General features: G+C 28.0%; 1 non-coding gene across 1 annotated transcript; it reads left to right on the forward strand.

The window, feature by feature from the left end:
- The first annotated feature begins 5,871 nt into the window (after positions 1–5,871).
- Positions 5,872–5,945, forward strand: TRNAR-UCG. Its single transcript has one exon. It is a non-coding gene; the product is annotated as a tRNA-Arg (tRNA).
- The last annotated feature ends 639 nt before the right edge of the window (positions 5,946–6,584 follow it).

The following is a 6,584-nucleotide window of genomic DNA, read 5'->3' on the forward strand; positions in this document are numbered from 1 at the left end:
GACTCTCAAAACCTCATGTTGGATGAATAATTAATGAATGATTCTATTTTTTATTATAGTTTATATATTTTCAACAACATATATCCCTACTCTCTAATATAATACATGTAATCTTACATCATATCATCTAACTCCTTCTCTCTCTCTAGAATCCAAGAAATAATTCTATCTATATTTCTCTTTTAAACCCGGTGATAAGGATTCATGTATTTTTCAAGTTCGTTGTGTAGTGATTCTAGCGCTGAATCACTACTAGATTATAGTTCTGAATTATTACTAAATTCTTTATACTCTGAGAGATAGTCATCTACGATAAATTCCAGCACAAGAGGAGACGATAAAACTGTTTTAAGGGAAATGTGTCTAACACATGCAACGAATTATATTGTTTTTCGTATATTTTATTTATTTGTAACATTATATATATATATATATTTCTGTTTATTTAAATGCAAGAATACTATCCGTTAATCCAACCGATTCATTGTTGATTCTGCTGAAAAGTTTGCTTACCTTCTTTTGCAATGCCTCTAGTCTCAACTCTATCAAGCCTTGGTCCGACGAAGATGACGAACATGACCATGTTGTTCCGCAATTTCTTTCTCTCTTTGTCCTAAAACTCACCTTACCTGGATTCATCTAAATCACCGGAAGAAGACATATTAGTTTATTAAAAAAAAATACAGTATGTGTGTGCATGGAAGAATACAGTATGTTTACGTACGATCTTTCCTTCAGAAACATAAATATCAATAGATTAAATGTGCATGATAATACCTTTTATCTAAAATTGTGAAATGAGAATACATTCTATCTAAAATTTCCATTCAGTACCAATAAGTTTGTTTACAATATTTCGAATGATATGTACTAAATCAAGTCCTGTTCTTAGTATTTTTGAAATCTTCTTTAATAAATATTATACACTTTAAATAAAATTACAAAAATAATTCAAACGAGAACAATTGATATCATTAACAAGTTAAATATTCAAATTTGAACAATAAAAAAATTATAAATCAAACTATTAACAACAAAAATAATATTCAAATTTTAATAATCTATATCCAATTTTAATTAAAACACACATGAAATACATAAAAAAGTGTTTGGACCTATAAGCATTGCAGATCTATGAAAGACTAAATCAAAACCACTAATCCAACCCCACAACAAACTCAGCCTTTGATTGTAGACCAATATCGCTTATTCTACAAATGAAATCACCACAAAATAAAAATAAAACAAATTCAACTATCGCTAGTCGCAACAATGACCACACCTCAAGTTAGAATCTAAAGATGATTCCTAGACCCAAGGCGAACAATAGCTATGTATGATTAACCCATAATTTCCACAAGGAAGATTATGAAATTATTTGATTAAAAATAGATCTTTCAAATAAATAAACCGCTTCAAAAGAACCTAATAAAAGTTTGAAGCATTTGGAGATGAACTCATACCAAATCCATCATATGTATTCTTTCTCAACTCCAAAACCTTTCGATGACTATTAGAATGAATCTCACGGGAAAATGTCGGACTACAAAACCTTCCTATCCATTTGAAATTGAGCAAGAAGATGTGTCCATCAACAAATGATGAAATGTCATGTGTGGCATAATCCTCAGTTGTAGGCAGTTTGATGTATACAATGGTTTGCACTAGGCCAGATATATTTTTAATTAATTTAAATACAGATTTCTAATAATAAATTTTAATTTGATTATTTCAAATGTAAACGATTATTTATTTGATCATAAATTAATTATTGTTATAATCAATTTCAAAAGCTAGGACATATTCATAAATCTTTCAAAATAATGTTTTATTTCTAATACACAAACCGAGGTTGAAAATTCTCGAACCTCAAGATTGTTTTTTGGGAATTAAAGAAAAACTAGCATGACACCCCCACAGTCATGCCCCCTACTTAAACTTAAAGCACTTTCAGATTGAATCGAACATGTAACTTTTTGGTCTCTTAAGTAAACTCTTACCATTAGGCTACCTTGGTAATTTATATTGTTAGAATATAAGATAATATATATGTAAGATATTATCACAATATTATAAATTGTGATAATATCATTAGTATATTATATTATATCAATATTATATTATTAGTTTCCTTATAAGCTCAATGTAATATCTATATAATAGACATAACTTATCTAATTCAATATATAACATTCTAATATAATTTCTCTCTTTATTCTAACATGGTATCAGAGATTAGGCTCTAAGCTCTAAGGTTTATGGTTATTTAAGGTTTGTGTATTTATTTTTGAATATTGATGTTCATATTAATTCAATTTTAATGGAGAAGTCTTCCAAGTTTACATTCTCTACCATTGCTGCTGTTACAGATACTTCATTAGAGAACACTTTCCCCAAATTTTTTCTTAGAGATATTCAATCACTCTTACAAAAACTTCAATCAAATCATGGTACTAAATCTTCTCCATTGTCATATTCTTCAGTGTTATCTGCCACACCAGGTATTTCTACATCATGGTTTTTTTTATTCAGGATGTTGTAATCATATGATTTCTGAATCATCTTTTCTCACATCCACTAGAAAGCCTATTATTCCGTATGTTGTTCATACTGCTGATAATACTACTTTGAATGTTCAAACTATTGGTACCGCTCAAACTTCTATATTGTCCTTACCTAAAACATTTTTTGTTCCAAAATTTTTGTTAAATCTTATTTCTGCTGGACAACTATGTGATCTCGGTTTTAACATAACTTTTTCGAGTAATGGTTGTGTTGTTCAAGATCCTCAAATAAATAAAATCATTGGAACGGGACGTAAGGTTGGATGATTGTTTGAACTCACTTCTCTATCTCTTCCAACACAATTATTCTCTTTCTCGTAAACGTCTAACATGGTATCAGAGAGCTTTGTTATCGTTCTTGAGTCAATCAAGTGATAGTCTTCCGCTGCCTCCATCAGTGGTTACTTTAACCATTGATGGAGGTCTTTAATAATGTTTTATTAATTATTAGTATTATCTCTTAATAATATTTTATTCTTTTAAATAATTATGTTAATGTTCTTACTTTCTTCGTCAATCATATTCTTTGAGTTTATTTTCAGTTTTTGCTTTATTCCAGTAGTTAATGTCATATTTTTATTGGTGTTAATCCAATCATATGTGTTCTTTTACTGGTTATTTAGTCAACACATTGCCATTCTCTCGTTAGAATAGGTTTTATAGGTGTTGTTTCACCCCAGCATTCTATTCTCATGAGATTTTATCTTCTTCGCTGGTTTTTTCTTAATGCAACACACTGTCATCCTGTCGTTAGATGGATTCGAGACTTGCGGGTAACTTCGGAGTTCATTTGGTTGTTGTTTCACTCCAGCATTCTATTCTCATGGGATTCTACATCTTCGTTGATTTATCCGTCAACACACTGACATCTTTTAACTAGATGGAGCTCACGAGTTTTTGAAGTTTGAAGAATATAACATCAACATTTCATCATCTCGTCTTCAACTTTAAGTTGATCAAGCGTTTTCCATCTTGAGTTTGAGGAGGGATGTTAGAATATAAGATAATATATATGTAAGATATTATCACAATATTATAAATTGTGATAATATTATTAGTATATTATATTATATCAATATTATATTATTAGTTTCCTTATAAGCTCAATGTAATGTTTATATAATAGACATAACTTATGTAATTCAATATATAACATTCTAATATAATTTCTCTCTTTATTCTGACATATATAATGTGAATTAAAGTTTACTGTAAATTGAAGAACACTCTTAAACTCTTTATAAAGCTTTAGGATGATCCATAAATGAACCTCTAAGACTTACACAAAATTTTCTAAAATTTCAAGAGTTAAGAAATTTTAATGGCGGATTTTCTGAAGTTAAGATTGGAAGCTTGACGTTGCGATCCTTGGTTTTGTTTTTCCTGAGTAGGGCTATTTATAGTCAACCAAGGTTGGTTCGATGATCAAGTGGATCGAATTCGAGACAAAAGACCATTAATAATTATTGTTTTTATTTGGTCGATCTTATCCAATTAGGGTATCATTGTGCCTATGATCGTAGGTAAAATGATCACCATGTTATGGTAATCATTTCAGCGTTTGAATCATCGAATTTGAATGAGTATCTCATGAGTTTCACTTTTAAAAATCAAAAACTTCATCCGATTTTCATCATATTTTTCGTGAGGAAGAAAACAAGTTGGGGCTTCAAACGTTGTCGTTTCAAGCCAAAGCACGAACGCACGTCTAGGCGCAACGTTTCGCTTCGTCCATTGGTGTTTGGGTGCTCTGTCTGCATCTAGGCCAACCGTGTTGAAGCATGCGTTAGTTGATTCTCCGTTGCACTGAATTTCTCAACTTTCGTTGTAGCGGGTGTCACAGTCTTCTGGGTCCGTTAGATGAAGCATGGGCGCTCATCCGATAGGTTAGTGGTCTGTTGCAGCATATTCTTTTATTTCTGATTGTATTGGATCATTACTCTTTTTCAGCCTTCTAACTTGTTTGAAATTAATTTTCTTGGATTATTTTCCCTTTATTTTCAACCTACAAAATATATAAAATATTTAAATAGACATAAATATTTATATTGTTATTTATTTTATTTATTATTGTATATTATGGGGCTTTATAAGTAATTAACTTGGAATTTAAATGGATACAACAATCATCTCAAATTATTTATTTAATTTATTTGAGTCCTTAAAATCAATTTGAGATAAAATGAATACCACATTTATCTCAAATTATTTTATTTTATTTTATTTTTCTTGGTCTTTGTTTTAATTAATTGAAATTTAATTAATACAATAATTAATCTAATTAATTGTTCTATCTTAGTTTGGTCTTGATTTTAATTATTTTGAATTTATTTATTCAAAAATAATTATTGATATTTATAAATTGGGTATGTAGTATTCTAATTCTTACAATGACAATTATCTTTCACATGAATACTAAAAATATTAAACCTAACTAAATCAGTATCAAAACAATACTAGAAAGAAACGACTAAAATAAAGTATTATCATAACAATACAACAAAGTATAAGCCTTAACAAAACAGTAACACAACAACACTGAAATCTATTAATCAAATTAGAGAAGTAATAAAAACGGTACATTTTGAGTTGAACGGACGATTGGTTCAATACTTTATCTTTTGTGACGTTGTCTCTATTTTATTTTTGAACATGACTTAAAGAAGTTCGTTATCTATACAAAATAATAATAAAAACTTTTGTATAATTAAATCTGTAAACCTATCATTTTGGCGAAAATATTTGCGAAAATATTTGCAGTTTTTGAGTTCTAGCAGTGAATAAATCTATAATTTTAGGTTTAGAGACGATTTTCTCTAATTTGTTGAGAGAGATAGAGAAAGATTGATGACAATGAACAGGAAATAAATTTAGACATGAATTTTATTATTATTATTTTTCAACTATAACATGGCATGTCGCGTCAAATCCGTAACATTATTTTCGTTATAAAAGTATACCCATATCTTATCTTTATAATAATATATTAATATTTACATCCATATCAATTTTTTTAATTGAAAGAAATAATAACCGTCATTACGAAGAGAGAGTAAACATTTATTATTGTAACTTGCAAATAATTTTGACTCATTCATTAGTTTTATTATTAATATATCTTTTTTCAAATCTTTTCAAATCGGTTAATGTCTTTTCATTAAAAAAAAAAAACCAAAGTAATGAATGAGATTGAAGAAACAAAGCTAGATAAACCCTAACTTTATTGAAAACAATGAGTTTCAAGTTACAAAACTGAATTACAAAATCCTTTAACCAACGAAACTAATAAGACATTTTATAAAAATATGACCGCATAGCGCAGTGGATTAGCGCGTCTGACTTCGGATCAGAAGGTCGTGGGTTCGACTCCCACTGTGGTCGTTTTTTACCCATCAACAGTAGCCACATTTTTTAATTCCACCGTGATCTTATTAAAACTTGTCTTCCTTAGGCAACTTTTGTCATTTTCATTTACAAGAAGTTTTTTTTCCATACTTTCTTCATATATATATATATATATATATATATATATATATATATATATATATATATATATATATATATATATATATATATATATATATATATATATATATATATATATATATATATATATATATATATATATATATATATATATATATATATATATATATATATAATATTTATATGAAATCATAATCTATTCACTGATTTCTATAATTCCAAAGATAATAAAATATTATCTTTAAACTTTAATTTCTTTCATTGTTTCATAAAATAGTCGGATAGCATTCCTCAAAAAATCATATGTTCTTGAATCATGATTTTGATACCACATGTTAGTAAACATGACTTTAGTTTGAAAATATTATTGCCAATAATTTTTGAATTATATGACTTTTACGATACATAAAACAGGAATACATACATCGGCTCATAGTTGTGTGAATCTTTATGTTATTCGTATGAATTCGTATGAATGTTGTGCTTTTCTCTCTACATTTTTCTTAATTAGAGTTCTAGATAATCTACTTTAGT

The sequence above is a fragment of the Impatiens glandulifera genome, chromosome 3 (assembly GCF_907164915.1).
Source record: "Impatiens glandulifera chromosome 3, dImpGla2.1, whole genome shotgun sequence".
Taxonomy (NCBI): Eukaryota; Viridiplantae; Streptophyta; class Magnoliopsida; order Ericales; family Balsaminaceae; genus Impatiens; species Impatiens glandulifera.